At 43.5% G+C, this 20,497-nt stretch overlaps 12 pseudogenes; all 12 read right to left on the bottom strand.

Annotated features, from left to right (window-relative positions):
• Positions 1–510: 510 nt before the first annotated feature.
• Positions 511–772, bottom strand: LOC130316722 (U2 spliceosomal RNA; annotated as a pseudogene).
• Positions 773–2,244: 1,472 nt separating this feature from the next.
• LOC130316760 (U2 spliceosomal RNA) lies at positions 2,245–2,508 on the bottom strand (annotated as a pseudogene).
• Positions 2,509–3,984: 1,476 nt separating this feature from the next.
• On the bottom strand, positions 3,985–4,248 carry LOC130316723 (U2 spliceosomal RNA; annotated as a pseudogene).
• A 1,488-nt stretch (positions 4,249–5,736) lies between these two features.
• LOC130316749 (U2 spliceosomal RNA) lies at positions 5,737–6,001 on the bottom strand (annotated as a pseudogene).
• A 1,468-nt stretch (positions 6,002–7,469) lies between these two features.
• LOC130316724 (U2 spliceosomal RNA) lies at positions 7,470–7,733 on the bottom strand (annotated as a pseudogene).
• Positions 7,734–9,212: 1,479 nt separating this feature from the next.
• LOC130316725 (U2 spliceosomal RNA) lies at positions 9,213–9,476 on the bottom strand (annotated as a pseudogene).
• Positions 9,477–10,947: 1,471 nt separating this feature from the next.
• On the bottom strand, positions 10,948–11,211 carry LOC130316755 (U2 spliceosomal RNA; annotated as a pseudogene).
• Positions 11,212–12,685: 1,474 nt separating this feature from the next.
• LOC130316756 (U2 spliceosomal RNA) lies at positions 12,686–12,949 on the bottom strand (annotated as a pseudogene).
• A 1,469-nt stretch (positions 12,950–14,418) lies between these two features.
• Positions 14,419–14,682, bottom strand: LOC130316727 (U2 spliceosomal RNA; annotated as a pseudogene).
• A 1,476-nt stretch (positions 14,683–16,158) lies between these two features.
• On the bottom strand, positions 16,159–16,422 carry LOC130316728 (U2 spliceosomal RNA; annotated as a pseudogene).
• Positions 16,423–17,896: 1,474 nt separating this feature from the next.
• On the bottom strand, positions 17,897–18,160 carry LOC130316729 (U2 spliceosomal RNA; annotated as a pseudogene).
• A 1,462-nt stretch (positions 18,161–19,622) lies between these two features.
• LOC130316730 (U2 spliceosomal RNA) lies at positions 19,623–19,886 on the bottom strand (annotated as a pseudogene).
• Between the last annotated feature and the right edge of the window lie 611 nt (positions 19,887–20,497).

Genomic DNA, 20,497 nt, shown 5'->3' on the forward strand with positions numbered 1-20,497 from the left:
TTCTTCTTCTTCTTCTTCAGACCCTGTCATAGCACTAATGCCTTTCCAATACCACCAGCAGATGGAGACACTCCATTGCAACATTGGTTGTGAGCAGCAGTTTCTAAAAACAAATGCCTCATGGCGGATTTCCCATCCATCAATGGATGGTAAATTTTGTTTTTATCATTCACTGACCACAGAAACCAATGCATGGTCAAGCAACAGCAATGACACACCCTTGTGTATAGGCATGAGACCCTCATGTCATTTAACAGGATTCAGCACCACCCACAAGACAGCTACCTGTCATGTCATGTCAAACCTGCACAGGTGTGCTAGATTATTATTATTTAGTTTTATTTTATTTTTTTACACCAATCAGTGTGCAAACATGGTCATTAAAACGCTAAATGAATAGACGTTCATAAACCAGTCAGTGCAACTCATCATTTTGGTCTCCAATTCTCAAACTCAAATTCTCACCCACGGAGGATTAAATGAGAATCTTTCTTGTTTAACACTGGAATGGGGTGGTGCACTGTTCACTACCCGAAGATACTGCCACATCGGGTCAATGCATAGGGCGACAGAAGCAAGCTTCCAAATCAGCTCCCTTTCTCAAAAATCCATTTAATTTATGGTCCCCAGATAGGGAACGTATGTATCAGTATGTGCTCACAAGTCACCCAAGTGCAAGTATTCACACAAAAAAACGTGCCTCAGGATGCGATCTGTCGCAAGATCCTTTCTTTTTTTACACTTGATCTAAGCCAAAAGGCCTAGAGGGGATAACCGGGAAAGGGGTGGACCCAACCATGTCCCCTTCATGAGCACTCACATTACTCATAGGAATGGAAGGAAGGCTGGCAGCCAACCAGCCTCCCATACACTTTCTGGGTGGGTGGCAGTCAGCCACCCATACATACATACAGCACAGGCTAAACCCACATCATCACTTAAAAAAAGGACAGGCGACCATTGCACTCTGATGGAGCATTTAGCAATGCAATCCATAGCCTGGCTTTTGCCTGAACCCCCATCACTCCTCCTCTTGCATATAAGACAATATTTCAGATCTGCATATGAAAACAACACGCCTACCTTTGTTGCACATAGCTGCCTGCCTGTCTCTAGTTACCCCACTGGCTGTAGCTGCGTCCCTTCCGACATGGAATAACACCAACTGTAACGATAAACTGAAAATTAACAGTATAAACCTGCATCATTTTGGACTCTGATATTTGCTGAATCCGGGTGACCTGACAATCGATGGTGGTGCCGCTGGTGATTCTGGCCTTCTTGGAATCTGTTGGGCCTATGTGTTAGCTCACACATCACTTGGGTATCCATGGTAACTACCACAACATGGTCATCTGCAGTTTACATCTAGCCCGTGGCATTGAATGGCATTTTAAAAGTGCTAAGGGTCCTGGTGCAATAATCCTCCCATGAGGATCAGCCTCAACGGCTTTGTAGATTGCACTCATGTCAGCAACTCCATATACATTTTTTTTTCTTCATGCTTCTTTCTTCATCCTTTTTTCTTTCTGTCATTCAGACTTTCATTCATTCGATCTCTCTCACTCACTTGCTTTAACTCATTTGTTCTCACTCACTCACTCACTCACTCACTCAATCACTCACTCACTCATTCACTCTCACTCACTCTCACTCTCTCACTCACTCGCTCACTAAGTCAGTCTCTCTCTCTCTCTCTTTTTCTTTTTATATATATTTTTTTCCGTCTTCTTCTTCTTCTTCTTCTTCTTCAGACCCTGTCATAGCACTAATGCCTTTCCAATACCACCAGCAGATGGAGACACTCCATTGCAACATTGGTTGTGAGCAGCAGTTTCTAAAAACAAATGCCTCATGGCGGATTTCCCATCCATCAATGGATGGTAAATTTTGTTTTTATCATTCACTGACCACAGAAACCAATGCATGGTCAAGCAACAGCAATGACACACCCTTGTGTATAGGCATGAGACCCTCATGTCATTTAACAGGATTCAGCACCACCCACAAGACAGCTACCTGTCATGTCATGTCAAACCTGCACAGGTGTGCTAGATTATTATTATTTAGTTTTATTTTATTTTTTTACACCAATCAGTGTGCAAACATGGTCATTAAAACGCTAAATGAATAGACGTTCATAAACCAGTCAGTGCAACTCATCATTTTGGTCTCCAATTCTCAAACTCAAATTCTCACCCACGGAGGATTAAATGAGAATCTTTCTTGTTTAACACTGGAATGGGGTGGTGCACTGTTCACTACCCGAAGATACTGCCACATCGGGTCAATGCATAGGGCGACAGAAGCAAGCTTCCAAATCAGCTCCCTTTCTCAAAAATCCATTTAATTTATGGTCCCCAGATAGGGAACGTATGTATCAGTATGTGCTCACAAGTCACCCAAGTGCAAGTATTCACACAAAAAAAAACGTGCCTCAGGATGCGATCTGTCGCAAGATCCTTTCTTTTTTTACACTTGATCTAAGCCAAAAGGCCTAGAGGGGATAACCGGGAAAGGGGTGGACCCAACCATGTCCCCTTCATGAGCACTCACATTACTCATAGGAATGGAAGGAAGGCTGGCAGCCAACCAGCCTCCCATACACTTTCTGGGTGGGTGGCAGTCAGCCACCCATACATACATACAGCACAGGCTAAACCCACATCATCACTTAAAAAAAGGACAGGCGACCATTGCACTCTGATGGAGCATTTAGCAATGCAATCCATAGCCTGGCTTTTGCCTGAACCCCCATCACTCCTCCTCTTGCATATAAGACAATATTTCAGATCTGCATATGAAAACAACACGCCTACCTTTGTTGCACATAGCTGCCTGCCTGTCTCTAGTTACCCCACTGGCTGTAGCTGCGTCCCTTCCGACATGGAATAACACCAACTGTAACGATAAACTGAAAATTAACAGTATAAACCTGCATCATTTTGGACTCTGGTATTTGCTGAATCCGGGTGACCTGACAATCGATGGTGGTGCCGCTGGTGATTCTGGCCTTCTTGGAATCTGTTGGGCCTATGTGTTAGCTCACACATCACTTGGGTATCCATGGTAACTACCACAACATGGTCATCTGCAGTTTACATCTAGCCCGTGGCATTGAATGGCATTTTAAAAGTGCTAAGGGTCCTGGTGCAATAATCCTCCCATGAGGATCAGCCTCAACGGCTTTGTAGATTGCACTCATGTCAGCAACTCCATATACATTTTTTTTTCTTCATGCTTCTTTCTTCATCCTTTTTTCTTTCTGTCATTCAGACTTTCATTCATTCGATCTCTCTCACTCACTTGCTTTAACTCATTTGTTCTCACTCACTCACTCACTCACTCACTCAATCACTCACTCACTCATTCACTCTCACTCACTCTCACTCTCTCACTCACTCGCTCACTAAGTCAGTCTCTCTCTCTCTCTTTTTCTTTTTATATATATTTTTTTCCGTCTTCTTCTTCTTCTTCTTCTTCTTCTTCTTCAGACCCTGTCATAGCACTAATGCCTTTCCAATACCACCAGCAGATGGAGACACTCCATTGCAACATTGGTTGTGAGCAGCAGTTTCTAAAAACAAATGCCTCATGGCGGATTTCCCATCCATCAATGGATGGTAAATTTTGTTTTTATCATTCACTGACCACAGAAACCAATGCATGGTCAAGCAACAGCAATGACACACCCTTGTGTATAGGCATGAGACCCTCATGTCATTTAACAGGATTCAGCACCACCCACAAGACAGCTACCTGTCATGTCATGTCAAACCTGCACAGGTGTGCTAGATTATTATTATTTAGTTTTATTTTATTTTTTTACACCAATCAGTGTGCAAACATGGTCATTAAAACGCTAAATGAATAGACGTTCATAAACCAGTCAGTGCAACTCATCATTTTGGTCTCCAATTCTCAAACTCAAATTCTCACCCACGGAGGATTAAATGAGAATCTTTCTTGTTTAACACTGGAATGGGGTGGTGCACTGTTCACTACCCGAAGATACTGCCACATCGGGTCAATGCATAGGGCGACAGAAGCAAGCTTCCAAATCAGCTCCCTTTCTCAAAAATCCATTTAATTTATGGTCCCCAGATAGGGAACGTATGTATCAGTATGTGCTCACAAGTCACCCAAGTGCAAGTATTCACACAAAAAAAAACGTGCCTCAGGATGCGATCTGTCGCAAGATCCTTTCTTTTTTTACACTTGATCTAAGCCAAAAGGCCTAGAGGGGATAACCGGGAAAGGGGTGGACCCAACCATGTCCCCTTCATGAGCACTCACATTACTCATAGGAATGGAAGGAAGGCTGGCAGCCAACCAGCCTCCCATACACTTTCTGGGTGGGTGGCAGTCAGCCACCCATACATACATACAGCACAGGCTAAACCCACATCATCACTTAAAAAAAGGACAGGCGACCATTGCACTCTGATGGAGCATTTAGCAATGCAATCCATAGCCTGGCTTTTGCCTGAACCCCCATCACTCCTCCTCTTGCATATAAGACAATATTTCAGATCTGCATATGAAAACAACACGCCTACCTTTGTTGCACATAGCTGCCTGCCTGTCTCTAGTTACCCCACTGGCTGTAGCTGCGTCCCTTCCGACATGGAATAACACCAACTGTAACGATAAACTGAAAATTAACAGTATAAACCTGCATCATTTTGGACTCTGGTATTTGCTGAATCCGGGTGACCTGACAATCGATGGTGGTGCCGCTGGTGATTCTGGCCTTCTTGGAATCTGTTGGGCCTATGTGTTAGCTCACACATCACTTGGGTATCCATGGTAACTACCACAACATGGTCATCTGCAGTTTACATCTAGCCCGTGGCATTGAATGGCATTTTAAAAGTGCTAAGGGTCCTGGTGCAATAATCCTCCCATGAGGATCAGCCTCAACGGCTTTGTAGATTGCACTCATGTCAGCAACTCCATATACATTTTTTTTTCTTCATGCTTCTTTCTTCATCCTTTTTTCTTTCTGTCATTCAGACTTTCATTCATTCGATCTCTCTCACTCACTTGCTTTAACTCATTTGTTCTCACTCACTCACTCACTCACTCAATCACTCACTCACTCATTCACTCTCACTCACTCTCACTCTCTCACTCACTCGCTCACTAAGTCAGTCTCTCTCTCTCTCTCTCTTTTTCTTTTTATATATATTTTTTTCCGTCTTCTTCTCCTTCTTCTTCTTCTTCTTCTTCTTCTTCTTCTTCAGACCCTGTCATAGCACTAATGCCTTTCCAATACCACCAGCAGATGGAGACACTCCATTGCAACATTGGTTGTGAGCAGCAGTTTCTAAAAACAAATGCCTCATGGCGGATTTCCCATCCATCAATGGATGGTAAATTTTGTTTTTATCATTCACTGACCACAGAAACCAATGCATGGTCAAGCAACAGCAATGACACACCCTTGTGTATAGGCATGAGACCCTCATGTCATTTAACAGGATTCAGCACCACCCACAAGACAGCTACCTGTCATGTCATGTCAAACCTGCACAGGTGTGCTAGATTATTATTATTTAGTTTTATTTTATTTTTTTACACCAATCAGTGTGCAAACATGGTCATTAAAACGCTAAATGAATAGACGTTCATAAACCAGTCAGTGCAACTCATCATTTTGGTCTCCAATTCTCAAACTCAAATTCTCACCCACGGAGGATTAAATGAGAATCTTTCTTGTTTAACACTGGAATGGGGTGGTGCACTGTTCACTACCCGAAGATACTGCCACATCGGGTCAATGCATAGGGCGACAGAAGCAAGCTTCCAAATCAGCTCCCTTTCTCAAAAATCCATTTAATTTATGGTCCCCAGATAGGGAACGTATGTATCAGTATGTGCTCACAAGTCACCCAAGTGCAAGTATTCACACAAAAAAAAAACGTGCCTCAGGATGCGATCTGTCGCAAGATCCTTTCTTTTTTTACACTTGATCTAAGCCAAAAGGCCTAGAGGGGATAACCGGGAAAGGGGTGGACCCAACCATGTCCCCTTCATGAGCACTCACATTACTCATAGGAATGGAAGGAAGGCTGGCAGCCAACCAGCCTCCCATACACTTTCTGGGTGGGTGGCAGTCAGCCACCCATACATACATACAGCACAGGCTAAACCCACATCATCACTTAAAAAAAGGACAGGCGACCATTGCACTCTGATGGAGCATTTAGCAATGCAATCCATAGCCTGGCTTTTGCCTGAACCCCCATCACTCCTCCTCTTGCATATAAGACAATATTTCAGATCTGCATATGAAAACAACACGCCTACCTTTGTTGCACATAGCTGCCTGCCTGTCTCTAGTTACCCCACTGGCTGTAGCTGCGTCCCTTCCGACATGGAATAACACCAACTGTAACGATAAACTGAAAATTAACAGTATAAACCTGCATCATTTTGGACTCTGGTATTTGCTGAATCCGGGTGACCTGACAATCGATGGTGGTGCCGCTGGTGATTCTGGCCTTCTTGGAATCTGTTGGGCCTATGTGTTAGCTCACACATCACTTGGGTATCCATGGTAACTACCACAACATGGTCATCTGCAGTTTACATCTAGCCCGTGGCATTGAATGGCATTTTAAAAGTGCTAAGGGTCCTGGTGCAATAATCCTCCCATGAGGATCAGCCTCAACGGCTTTGTAGATTGCACTCATGTCAGCAACTCCATATACATTTTTTTTTCTTCATGCTTCTTTCTTCATCCTTTTTTCTTTCTGTCATTCAGACTTTCATTCATTCGATCTCTCTCACTCACTTGCTTTAACTCATTTGTTCTCACTCACTCACTCACTCACTCAATCACTCACTCACTCATTCACTCTCACTCACTCTCACTCTCTCACTCACTCGCTCACTAAGTCAGTCTCTCTCTCTCTCTCTTTTTCTTTTTATATATATTTTTTTCCGTCTTCTTCTTCTTCTTCTTCTTCTTCAGACCCTGTCATAGCACTAATGCCTTTCCAATACCACCAGCAGATGGAGACACTCCATTGCAACATTGGTTGTGAGCAGCAGTTTCTAAAAACAAATGCCTCATGGCGGATTTCCCATCCATCAATGGATGGTAAATTTTGTTTTTATCATTCACTGACCACAGAAACCAATGCATGGTCAAGCAACAGCAATGACACACCCTTGTGTATAGGCATGAGACCCTCATGTCATTTAACAGGATTCAGCACCACCCACAAGACAGCTACCTGTCATGTCATGTCAAACCTGCACAGGTGTGCTAGATTATTATTATTTAGTTTTATTTTATTTTTTTACACCAATCAGTGTGCAAACATGGTCATTAAAACGCTAAATGAATAGACGTTCATAAACCAGTCAGTGCAACTCATCATTTTGGTCTCCAATTCTCAAACTCAAATTCTCACCCACGGAGGATTAAATGAGAATCTTTCTTGTTTAACACTGGAATGGGGTGGTGCACTGTTCACTACCCGAAGATACTGCCACATCGGGTCAATGCATAGGGCGACAGAAGCAAGCTTCCAAATCAGCTCCCTTTCTCAAAAATCCATTTAATTTATGGTCCCCAGATAGGGAACGTATGTATCAGTATGTGCTCACAAGTCACCCAAGTGCAAGTATTCACACAAAAAAAAACGTGCCTCAGGATGCGATCTGTCGCAAGATCCTTTCTTTTTTTACACTTGATCTAAGCCAAAAGGCCTAGAGGGGATAACCGGGAAAGGGGTGGACCCAACCATGTCCCCTTCATGAGCACTCACATTACTCATAGGAATGGAAGGAAGGCTGGCAGCCAACCAGCCTCCCATACACTTTCTGGGTGGGTGGCAGTCAGCCACCCATACATACATACAGCACAGGCTAAACCCACATCATCACTTAAAAAAAGGACAGGCGACCATTGCACTCTGATGGAGCATTTAGCAATGCAATCCATAGCCTGGCTTTTGCCTGAACCCCCATCACTCCTCCTCTTGCATATAAGACAATATTTCAGATCTGCATATGAAAACAACACGCCTACCTTTGTTGCACATAGCTGCCTGCCTGTCTCTAGTTACCCCACTGGCTGTAGCTGCGTCCCTTCCGACATGGAATAACACCAACTGTAACGATAAACTGAAAATTAACAGTATAAACCTGCATCATTTTGGACTCTGGTATTTGCTGAATCCGGGTGACCTGACAATCGATGGTGGTGCCGCTGGTGATTCTGGCCTTCTTGGAATCTGTTGGGCCTATGTGTTAGCTCACACATCACTTGGGTATCCATGGTAACTACCACAACATGGTCATCTGCAGTTTACATCTAGCCCGTGGCATTGAATGGCATTTTAAAAGTGCTAAGGGTCCTGGTGCAATAATCCTCCCATGAGGATCAGCCTCAACGGCTTTGTAGATTGCACTCATGTCAGCAACTCCATATACATTTTTTTTTCTTCATGCTTCTTTCTTCATCCTTTTTTCTTTCTGTCATTCAGACTTTCATTCATTCGATCTCTCTCACTCACTTGCTTTAACTCATTTGTTCTCACTCACTCACTCACTCACTCAATCACTCACTCACTCATTCACTCTCACTCACTCTCACTCTCTCACTCACTCGCTCACTAAGTCAGTCTCTCTCTCTCTCTCTCTTTTTCTTTTTATATATATTTTTTTCCGTCTTCTTCTTCTTCTTCTTCTTCTTCTTCTTCTTCAGACCCTGTCATAGCACTAATGCCTTTCCAATACCACCAGCAGATGGAGACACTCCATTGCAACATTGGTTGTGAGCAGCAGTTTCTAAAAACAAATGCCTCATGGCGGATTTCCCATCCATCAATGGATGGTAAATTTTGTTTTTATCATTCACTGACCACAGAAACCAATGCATGGTCAAGCAACAGCAATGACACACCCTTGTGTATAGGCATGAGACCCTCATGTCATTTAACAGGATTCAGCACCACCCACAAGACAGCTACCTGTCATGTCATGTCAAACCTGCACAGGTGTGCTAGATTATTATTATTTAGTTTTATTTTATTTTTTTACACCAATCAGTGTGCAAACATGGTCATTAAAACGCTAAATGAATAGACGTTCATAAACCAGTCAGTGCAACTCATCATTTTGGTCTCCAATTCTCAAACTCAAATTCTCACCCACGGAGGATTAAATGAGAATCTTTCTTGTTTAACACTGGAATGGGGTGGTGCACTGTTCACTACCCGAAGATACTGCCACATCGGGTCAATGCATAGGGCGACAGAAGCAAGCTTCCAAATCAGCTCCCTTTCTCAAAAATCCATTTAATTTATGGTCCCCAGATAGGGAACGTATGTATCAGTATGTGCTCACAAGTCACCCAAGTGCAAGTATTCACACAAAAAAAAACGTGCCTCAGGATGCGATCTGTCGCAAGATCCTTTCTTTTTTTACACTTGATCTAAGCCAAAAGGCCTAGAGGGGATAACCGGGAAAGGGGTGGACCCAACCATGTCCCCTTCATGAGCACTCACATTACTCATAGGAATGGAAGGAAGGCTGGCAGCCAACCAGCCTCCCATACACTTTCTGGGTGGGTGGCAGTCAGCCACCCATACATACATACAGCACAGGCTAAACCCACATCATCACTTAAAAAAAGGACAGGCGACCATTGCACTCTGATGGAGCATTTAGCAATGCAATCCATAGCCTGGCTTTTGCCTGAACCCCCATCACTCCTCCTCTTGCATATAAGACAATATTTCAGATCTGCATATGAAAACAACACGCCTACCTTTGTTGCACATAGCTGCCTGCCTGTCTCTAGTTACCCCACTGGCTGTAGCTGCGTCCCTTCCGACATGGAATAACACCAACTGTAACGATAAACTGAAAATTAACAGTATAAACCTGCATCATTTTGGACTCTGGTATTTGCTGAATCCGGGTGACCTGACAATCGATGGTGGTGCCGCTGGTGATTCTGGCCTTCTTGGAATCTGTTGGGCCTATGTGTTAGCTCACACATCACTTGGGTATCCATGGTAACTACCACAACATGGTCATCTGCAGTTTACATCTAGCCCGTGGCATTGAATGGCATTTTAAAAGTGCTAAGGGTCCTGGTGCAATAATCCTCCCATGAGGATCAGCCTCAACGGCTTTGTAGATTGCACTCATGTCAGCAACTCCATATACATTTTTTTTTCTTCATGCTTCTTTCTTCATCCTTTTTTTCTTTCTGTCATTCAGACTTTCATTCATTCGATCTCTCTCACTCACTTGCTTTAACTCATTTGTTCTCACTCACTCACTCACTCACTCAATCACTCACTCACGCATTCACTCTCACTCACTCTCACTCTCTCACTCACTCGCTCACTAAGTCAGTCTCTCTCTCTCTCTCTCTTTTTCTTTTTATATATATTTTTTTCCGTCTTCTTCTTCTTCTTCTTCTTCTTCAGACCCTGTCATAGCACTAATGCCTTTCCAATACCACCAGCAGATGGAGACACTCCATTGCAACATTGGTTGTGAGCAGCAGTTTCTAAAAACAAATGCCTCATGGCGGATTTCCCATCCATCAATGGATGGTAAATTTTGTTTTTATCATTCACTGACCACAGAAACCAATGCATGGTCAAGCAACAGCAATGACACACCCTTGTGTATAGGCATGAGACCCTCATGTCATTTAACAGGATTCAGCACCACCCACAAGACAGCTACCTGTCATGTCATGTCAAACCTGCACAGGTGTGCTAGATTATTATTATTTAGTTTTATTTTATTTTTTTACACCAATCAGTGTGCAAACATGGTCATTAAAACGCTAAATGAATAGACGTTCATAAACCAGTCAGTGCAACTCATCATTTTGGTCTCCAATTCTCAAACTCAAATTCTCACCCACGGAGGATTAAATGAGAATCTTTCTTGTTTAACACTGGAATGGGGTGGTGCACTGTTCACTACACGAAGATACTGCCACATTGGGTCAATGCATAGGGCGACAGAAGCAAGCTTCCAAATCAGCTCCCTTTCTCAAAAATCCATTTAATTTATGGTCCCCAGATAGGGAACGTATGTATCAGTATGTGCTCACAAGTCACCCAAGTGCAAGTATTCACACAAAAAAAAACGTGCCTCAGGATGCGATCTGTCGCAAGATCCTTTCTTTTTTTACACTTGATCTAAGCCAAAAGGCCTAGAGGGGATAACCGGGAAAGGGGTGGACCCAACCATGTCCCCTTCATGAGCACTCACATTACTCATAGGAATGGAAGGAAGGCTGGCAGCCAACCAGCCTCCCATACACTTTCTGGGTGGGTGGCAGTCAGCCACCCATACATACATACAGCACAGGCTAAACCCACATCATCACTTAAAAAAAGGACAGGCGACCATTGCACTCTGATGGAGCATTTAGCAATGCAATCCATAGCCTGGCTTTTGCCTGAACCCCCATCACTCCTCCTCTTGCATATAAGACAATATTTCAGATCTGCATATGAAAACAACACGCCTACCTTTGTTGCACATAGCTGCCTGCCTGTCTCTAGTTACCCCACTGGCTGTAGCTGCGTCCCTTCCGACATGGAATAACACCAACTGTAACGATAAACTGAAAATTAACAGTATAAACCTGCATCATTTTGGACTCTGGTATTTGCTGAATCCGGGTGACCTGACAATCGATGGTGGTGCCGCTGGTGATTCTGGCCTTCTTGGAATCTGTTGGGCCTATGTGTTAGCTCACACATCACTTGGGTATCCATGGTAACTACCACAACATGGTCATCTGCAGTTTACATCTAGCCCGTGGCATTGAATGGCATTTTAAAAGTGCTAAGGGTCCTGGTGCAATAATCCTCCCATGAGGATCAGCCTCAACGGCTTTGTAGATTGCACTCATGTCAGCAACTCCATATACATTTTTTTTTCTTCATGCTTCTTTCTTCATCCTTTTTTCTTTCTGTCATTCAGACTTTCATTCATTCGATCTCTCTCACTCACTTGCTTTAACTCATTTGTTCTCACTCACTCACTCACTCACTCAATCACTCACTCACTCATTCACTCTCACTCACTCTCACTCTCTCACTCACTCGCTCACTAAGTCAGTCTCTCTCTCTCTCTCTCTCTCTTTTTCTTTTTATATATATTTTTTTCCGTCTTCTTCTTCTTCTTCTTCTTCTTCAGACCCTGTCATAGCACTAATGCCTTTCCAATACCACCAGCAGATGGAGACACTCCATTGCAACATTGGTTGTGAGCAGCAGTTTCTAAAAACAAATGCCTCATGGCGGATTTCCCATCCATCAATGGATGGTAAATTTTGTTTTTATCATTCACTGACCACAGAAACCAATGCATGGTCAAGCAACAGCAATGACACACCCTTGTGTATAGGCATGAGACCCTCATGTCATTTAACAGGATTCAGCACCACCCACAAGACAGCTACCTGTCATGTCATGTCAAACCTGCACAGGTGTGCTAGATTATTATTATTTAGTTTTATTTTATTTTTTTACACCAATCAGTGTGCAAACATGGTCATTAAAACGCTAAATGAATAGACGTTCATAAACCAGTCAGTGCAACTCATCATTTTGGTCTCCAATTCTCAAACTCAAATTCTCACCCACGGAGGATTAAATGAGAATCTTTCTTGTTTAACACTGGAATGGGGTGGTGCACTGTTCACTACACGAAGATACTGCCACATTGGGTCAATGCATAGGGCGACAGAAGCAAGCTTCCAAATCAGCTCCCTTTCTCAAAAATCCATTTAATTTATGGTCCCCAGATAGGGAACGTATGTATCAGTATGTGCTCACAAGTCACCCAAGTGCAAGTATTCACACAAAAAAAAACGTGCCTCAGGATGCGATCTGTCGCAAGATCCTTTCTTTTTTTACACTTGATCTAAGCCAAAAGGCCTAGAGGGGATAACCGGGAAAGGGGTGGACCCAACCATGTCCCCTTCATGAGCACTCACATTACTCATAGGAATGGAAGGAAGGCTGGCAGCCAACCAGCCTCCCATACACTTTCTGGGTGGGTGGCAGTCAGCCACCCATACATACATACAGCACAGGCTAAACCCACATCATCACTTAAAAAAAGGACAGGCGACCATTGCACTCTGATGGAGCATTTAGCAATGCAATCCATAGCCTGGCTTTTGCCTGAACCCCCATCACTCCTCCTCTTGCATATAAGACAATATTTCAGATCTGCATATGAAAACAACACGCCTACCTTTGTTGCACATAGCTGCCTGCCTGTCTCTAGTTACCCCACTGGCTGTAGCTGCGTCCCTTCCGACATGGAATAACACCAACTGTAACGATAAACTGAAAATTAACAGTATAAACCTGCATCATTTTGGACTCTGGTATTTGCTGAATCCGGGTGACCTGACAATCGATGGTGGTGCCGCTGGTGATTCTGGCCTTCTTGGAATCTGTTGGGCCTATGTGTTAGCTCACACATCACTTGGGTATCCATGGTAACTACCACAACATGGTCATCTGCAGTTTACATCTAGCCCGTGGCATTGAATGGCATTTTAAAAGTGCTAAGGGTCCTGGTGCAATAATCCTCCCATGAGGATCAGCCTCAACGGCTTTGTAGATTGCACTCATGTCAGCAACTCCATATACATTTTTTTTTCTTCATGCTTCTTTCTTCATCCTTTTTTCTTTCTGTCATTCAGACTTTCATTCATTCGATCTCTCTCACTCACTTGCTTTAACTCATTTGTTCTCACTCACTCACTCACTCACTCAATCACTCACTCACTCATTCACTCTCACTCACTCTCACTCTCTCACTCACTCGCTCACTAAGTCAGTCTCTCTCTCTCTCTTTTTCTTTTTATATATATATTTTTCCGTCTTCTTCTTCTTCTTCTTCTTCTTCTTCAGACCCTGTCATAGCACTAATGCCTTTCCAATACCACCAGCAGATGGAGACACTCCATTGCAACATTGGTTGTGAGCAGCAGTTTCTAAAAACAAATGCCTCATGGCGGATTTCCCATCCATCAATGGATGGTAAATTTTGTTTTTATCATTCACTGACCACAGAAACCAATGCATGGTCAAGCAACAGCAATGACACACCCTTGTGTATAGGCATGAGACCCTCATGTCATTTAACAGGATTCAGCACCACCCACAAGACAGCTACCTGTCATGTCATGTCAAACCTGCACAGGTGTGCTAGATTATTATTATTTAGTTTTATTTTATTTTTTTACACCAATCAGTGTGCAAACATGGTCATTAAAACGCTAAATGAATAGACGTTCATAAACCAGTCAGTGCAACTCATCATTTTGGTCTCCAATTCTCAAACTCAAATTCTCACCCACGGAGGATTAAATGAGAATCTTTCTTGTTTAACACTGGAATGGGGTGGTGCACTGTTCACTACCCGAAGATACTGCCACATCGGGTCAATGCATAGGGCGACAGAAGCAAGCTTCCAAATCAGCTCCCTTTCTCAAAAATCCATTTAATTTATGGTCCCCAGATAGGGAACGTATGTATCAGTATGTGCTCACAAGTCACCCAAGTGCAAGTATTCACACAAAAAAAAACGTGCCTCAGGATGCGATCTGTCGCAAGATCCTTTCTTTTTTTACACTTGATCTAAGCCAAAAGGCCTAGAGGGGATAACCGGGAAAGGGGTGGACCCAACCATGTCCCCTTCATGAGCACTCACATTACTCATAGGAATGGAAGGAAGGCTGGCAGCCAACCAGCCTCCCATACACTTTCTGGGTGGGTGGCAGTCAGCCACCCATACATACATACAGCACAGGCTAAACCCACATCATCACTTAAAAAAAGGATAGGCGACCATTGCACTCTGATGGAGCATTTAGCAATGCAATCCATAGCCTGGCTTTTGCCTGAACCCCCATCACTCCTCCTCTTGCATATAAGACAATATTTCAGATCTGCATATGAAAACAACACGCCTACCTTTGTTGCACATAGCTGCCTGCCTGTCTCTAGTTACCCCACTGGCTGTAGCTGCGTCCCTTCCGACATGGAATAACACCAACTGTAACGATAAACTGAAAATTAACAGTATAAACCTGCATCATTTTGGACTCTGGTATTTGCTGAATCCGGGTGACCTGACAATCGATGGTGGTGCCGCTGGTGATTCTGGCCTTCTTGGAATCTGTTGGGCCTATGTGTTAGCTCACACATCACTTGGGTATCCATGGTAACTACCACAACATGGTCATCTGCAGTTTACATCTAGCCCGTGGCATTGAATGGCATTTTAAAAGTGCTAAGGGTCCTGGTGCAATAATCCTCCCATGAGGATCAGCCTCAACGGCTTTGTAGATTGCACTCATGTCAGCAACTCCATATACATTTTTTTTTCTTCATGCTTCTTTCTTCATCCTTTTTTCTTTCTGTCATTCAGACTTTCATTCATTCGATCTCTCTCACTCACTTGCTTTAACTCATTTGTTCTCACTCACTCACTCACTCACTCAATCACTCACTCACTCATTCACTCTCACTCACTCTCACTCTCTCACTCACTCGCTCACTAAGTCAGTCTCTCTCTCTCTCTCTCTTTTTCTTTTTATATATATTTTTTTCCGTCTTCTTCTTCTTCTTCTTCTTCTTCTTCTTCAGACCCTGTCATAGCACTAATGCCTTTCCAATACCACCAGCAGATGGAGACACTCCATTGCAACATTGGTTGTGAGCAGCAGTTTCTAAAAACAAATGCCTCATGGCGGATTTCCCATCCATCAATGGATGGTAAATTTTGTTTTTATCATTCACTGACCACAGAAACCAATGCATGGTCAAGCAACAGCAATGACACACCCTTGTGTATAGGCATGAGACCCTCATGTCATTTAACAGGATTCAGCACCACCCACAAGACAGCTACCTGTCATGTCATGTCAAACCTGCACAGGTGTGCTAGATTATTATTATTTAGTTTTATTTTATTTTTTTACACCAATCAGTGTGCAAACATGGTCATTAAAACGCTAAATGAATAGACGTTCATAAACCAGTCAGTGCAACTCCTCATTTTGGTCTCCAATTCTCAAACTCAAATTCTCACCCACGGAGGATTAAATGAGAATCTTTCTTGTTTAACACTGGAATGGGGTGGTGCACTGTTCACTACCCGAAGATACTGCCACATCGGGTCAATGCATAGGGCGACAGAAGCAAGCTTCCAAATCAGCTCCCTTTCTCAAAAATCCATTTAATTTATGGTCCCCAGATAGGGAACGTATGTATCAGTATGTGCTCACAAGTCACCCAAGTGCAAGTATTCACACAAAAAAAAACGTGCCTCAGGATGCGATCTGTCGCAAGATCCTTTCTTTTTTTACACTTGATCTAAGCCAAAAGGCCTAGAGGGGATAACCGGGAAAGGGGTGGACCCAACCATGTCCCCTTCATGAGCACTCACATTACTCATAGGAATGGAAGGAAGGCTGGCAGCCAACCAGCCTCCCATACACTTTCTGGGTGGGTGGCAGTCAGCCACCCATACATACATACAGCACAGGCTAAACCCACATCATCACTTAAAAAAAGGACAGGCGACCATTGCACTCTGATGGAGCATTTAGCAATGCAATCCATAGCCTGGCTTTTGCCTGAACCCCCATCACTCCTCCTCTTGCATATAAGACAATATTTCAGATCTGCATATGAAAACAACACGCCTACCTTTGTTGCACATAGCTGCCTGCCTGTCTCTAGTTACCCCACTGGCTGTAGCTGCGTCCCTTCCGACATGGAATAACACCAACTGTAACGATAAACTGAAAATTAACAGTATAAACCTGCATCATTTTGGACTCTGGTATTTGCTGAATCCGGGTGACCTGACAATCGATGGTGGTGCCGCTGGTGATTCTGGCCTTCTTGGAATCTGTTGGGCCTATGTGTTAGCTCACACATCACTTGGGTATCCATGGTAACTACCACAACATGGTCATCTGCAGTTTACATCTAGCCCGTGGCATTGAATGGCATTTTAAAAGTGCTAAGGGTCCTGGTGCAATAATCCTCCCATGAGGATCAGCCTCAACGGCTTTGTAGATTGCACTCATGTCAGCAACTCCATATACATTTTTTTTTCTTCATGCTTCTTTCTTCATCCTTTTTTCTTTCTGTCATTCAGACTTTCATTCATTCGATCTCTCTCACTCACTTGCTTTAACTCATTTGTTCTCACTCACTCACTCACTCACTCACTCAATCACTCACTCACTCATTCACTCTCACTCACTCTCACTCTCTCACTCACTCGCTCACTAAGTCAGTCTCTCTCTCTCTCTCTCTTTTTCTTTTTATATATATTTTTTTCCGTCTTCTTCTTCTTCTTCTTCTTCTTCAGACCCTGTCATAGCACTAATGCCTTTCCAATACCACCAGCAGATGGAGACACTCCATTGCAACATTGGTTGTGAGCAGCAGTTTCTAAAAACAAATGCCTCATGGCGGATTTCCCATCCATCAATGGATGGTAAATTTTGTTTTTATCATTCACTGACCACAGAAACCAATGCATGGTCAAGCAACAGCAATGACACACCCTTGTGTATAGGCATGAGACCCTCATGTCATTTAACAGGATTCAGCACCACCCACAAGACAGCTACCTGTCATGTCATGTCAAACCTGCACAGGTGTGCTAGATTATTATTATTTAGTTTTATTTTATTTTTTTACACCAATCAGTGTGCAAACATGGTCATTAAAACGCTAAATGAATAGACGTTCATAAACCAGTCAGTGCAACTCATCATTTTGGTCTCCAATTCTCAAACTCAAATTCTCACCCACGGAGGATTAAATGAGAATCTTTCTTGTTTAACACTGGAATGGGGTGGTGCACTGTTCACTACCCGAAGATACTGCCACATCGGGTCAATGCATAGGGCGACAGAAGCAAGCTTCCAAATCAGCTCCCTTTCTCAAAAATCCATTTAATTTATGGTCCCCAGATAGGGAACGTATGTATCAGTATGTGCTCACAAGTCACCCAAGTGCAAGTATTCACACAAAAAAAAACGTGCCTCAGGATGCGATCTGTCGCAAGATCCTTTCTTTTTTTACACTTGATCTAAGCCAAAAGGCCTAGAGGGGATAACCGGGAAAGGGGTGGACCCAACCATGTCCCCTTCATGAGCACTCACATTACTCATAGGAATGGAAGGAAGGCTGGCAGCCAACCAGCCTCCCATACACTTTCTGGGTGGGTGGCAGTCAGCCACCCATACATACATACAGCACAGGCTAAACCCACATCATCACTTAAAAAAAGGACAGGCGACCATTGCACTCTGATGGAGCATTTAGCAATGCAATCCATAGCCTGGCTTTTGCCTGAACCCCCATCACTCCTCCTCTTGCATATAAGACAATATTTCAGATCTGCATATGAAAACAACACGCCTACCTTTGTTGCACATAGCTGCCTGCCTGTCTCTAGTTACCCCACTGGCTGTAGCTGCGTCCCTTCCGACATGGAATAACACCAACTGTAACGATAAACTGAAAATTAACAGTATAAACCTGCATCATTTTGGACTCTGGTATTTGCTGAATCCGGGTGACCTGACAATCGATGGTGGTGCCGCTGGTGATTCTGGCCTTCTTGGAATCTGTTGGGCCTATGTGTTAGCTCACACATCACTTGGGTATCCATGGTAACTACCACAACATGGTCATCTGCAGTTTACATCTAGCCCGTGGCATTGAATGGCATTTTAAAAGTGCTAAGGGTCCTGGTGCAATAATCCTCCCATGAGGATCAGCCTCAACGGCTTTGTAGATTGCACTCATGTCAGCAACTCCATATACATTTTTTTTTCTTCATGCTTCTTTCTTCATCCTTTTTTCTTTCTGTCATTCAGACTTTCATTCATTCGATCTCTCTCACTCACTTGCTTTAACTCATTTGTTCTCACTCACTCACTCACTCATTCACTCTCACTCACTCTCACTCTCTCACTCACTCGCTCACTAAGTCAGTCTCTCTCTCTCTCTCTCTTTTTCTTTTTATATATATTTTTTTCCGTCTTCTTCTTCTTCTTCTTCTTCTTCTTCTTCTTCTTCAGACCCTGTCATAGCACTAATGCCTTTCCAATACCACCAGCAGATGGAGACACTCCATTGCAACATTGGTTGTGAGCAGCAGTTTCTAAAAACAAATGCCTCATGGCGGATTTCCCATCCATCAATGGATGGTAAATTTTGTTTTTATCATTCACTGACCACAGAAACCAATGCATGGTCAAGCAACAGCAATGACACACCCTTGTGTATAGGCATGAGACCCTCATGTCATTTAACAGGATTCAGCACCACCCACAAGACAGCTACCTGTCATGTCATGTCAAACCTGCACAGGTGTGCTAGATTATTATTATTTAGTTTTATTTTATTTTTTTACACCAATCAGTGTGCAAACATGGTCATTAAAACGCTAAATGAATAGACGTTCATAAACCAGTCAGTGCAACTCATCATTTTGGTCTCCAATTCTCAAACTCAAATTCTCACCCACGGAGGATTAAATGAGAATCTTTCTTGTTTAACACTGGAATGGGGTGGTGCACTGTTCACTACCCGAAGATACTGCCACATCGGGTCAATGCATAGGGCGACAGAAGCAAGCTTCCAAATCAGCTCCCTTTCTCAAAAATCCATTTAATTTATGGTCCCCAGATAGGGAACGTATGTATCAGTATGTGCTCACAAGTCACCCAAGTGCAAGTATTCACACAAAAAAAAACGTGCCTCAGGATGCGATCTGTCGCAAGATCCTTTCTTTTTTTACACTTGATCTAAGCCAAAAGGCCTAGAGGGGATAACCGGGAAAGGGGTGGACCCAACCATGTCCCCTTCATGAGCACTCACATTACTCATAGGAATGGAAGGAAGGCTGGCAGCCAACCAGCCTCCCATACACTTTCTGGGTGGGTGGCAGTCAGCCACCCATACATACATACAGCACAGGCTAAACCCACATCATCACTTAAAAAAAGGACAGGCGACCATTGCACTCTGATGGAGCATTTAGCAATGCAATCCATAGCCTGGCTTTTGCCTGAACCCCCATCACTCCTCCTCTTGCATATAAGACAATATTTCAGATCTGCATATGAAAACAACACGCCTACCTTTGTTGCACATAGCTGCCTGCCTGTCTCTAGTTACCCCACTGGCTGTAGCTGCGTCCCTTCCGACATGGAATAACACCAACTGTAACGATAAACTGAAAATTAACAGTATAAACCTGCATCATTTTGGACTCTGGTATTTGCTGAATCCGGGTGACCTGACAATCGATGGTGGTGCCGCTGGTGATTCTGGCCTTCTTGGAATCTGTTGGGCCTATGTGTTAGCTCACACATCACTTGGGTATCCATGGTAACTACCACAACATGGTCATCTGCAGTTTACATCTAGCCCGTGGCATT

Source organism: Hyla sarda, unplaced genomic scaffold (assembly GCF_029499605.1).
Source record: "Hyla sarda isolate aHylSar1 unplaced genomic scaffold, aHylSar1.hap1 scaffold_1950, whole genome shotgun sequence".
NCBI classification, from domain to species: Eukaryota; Metazoa; Chordata; class Amphibia; order Anura; family Hylidae; genus Hyla; species Hyla sarda.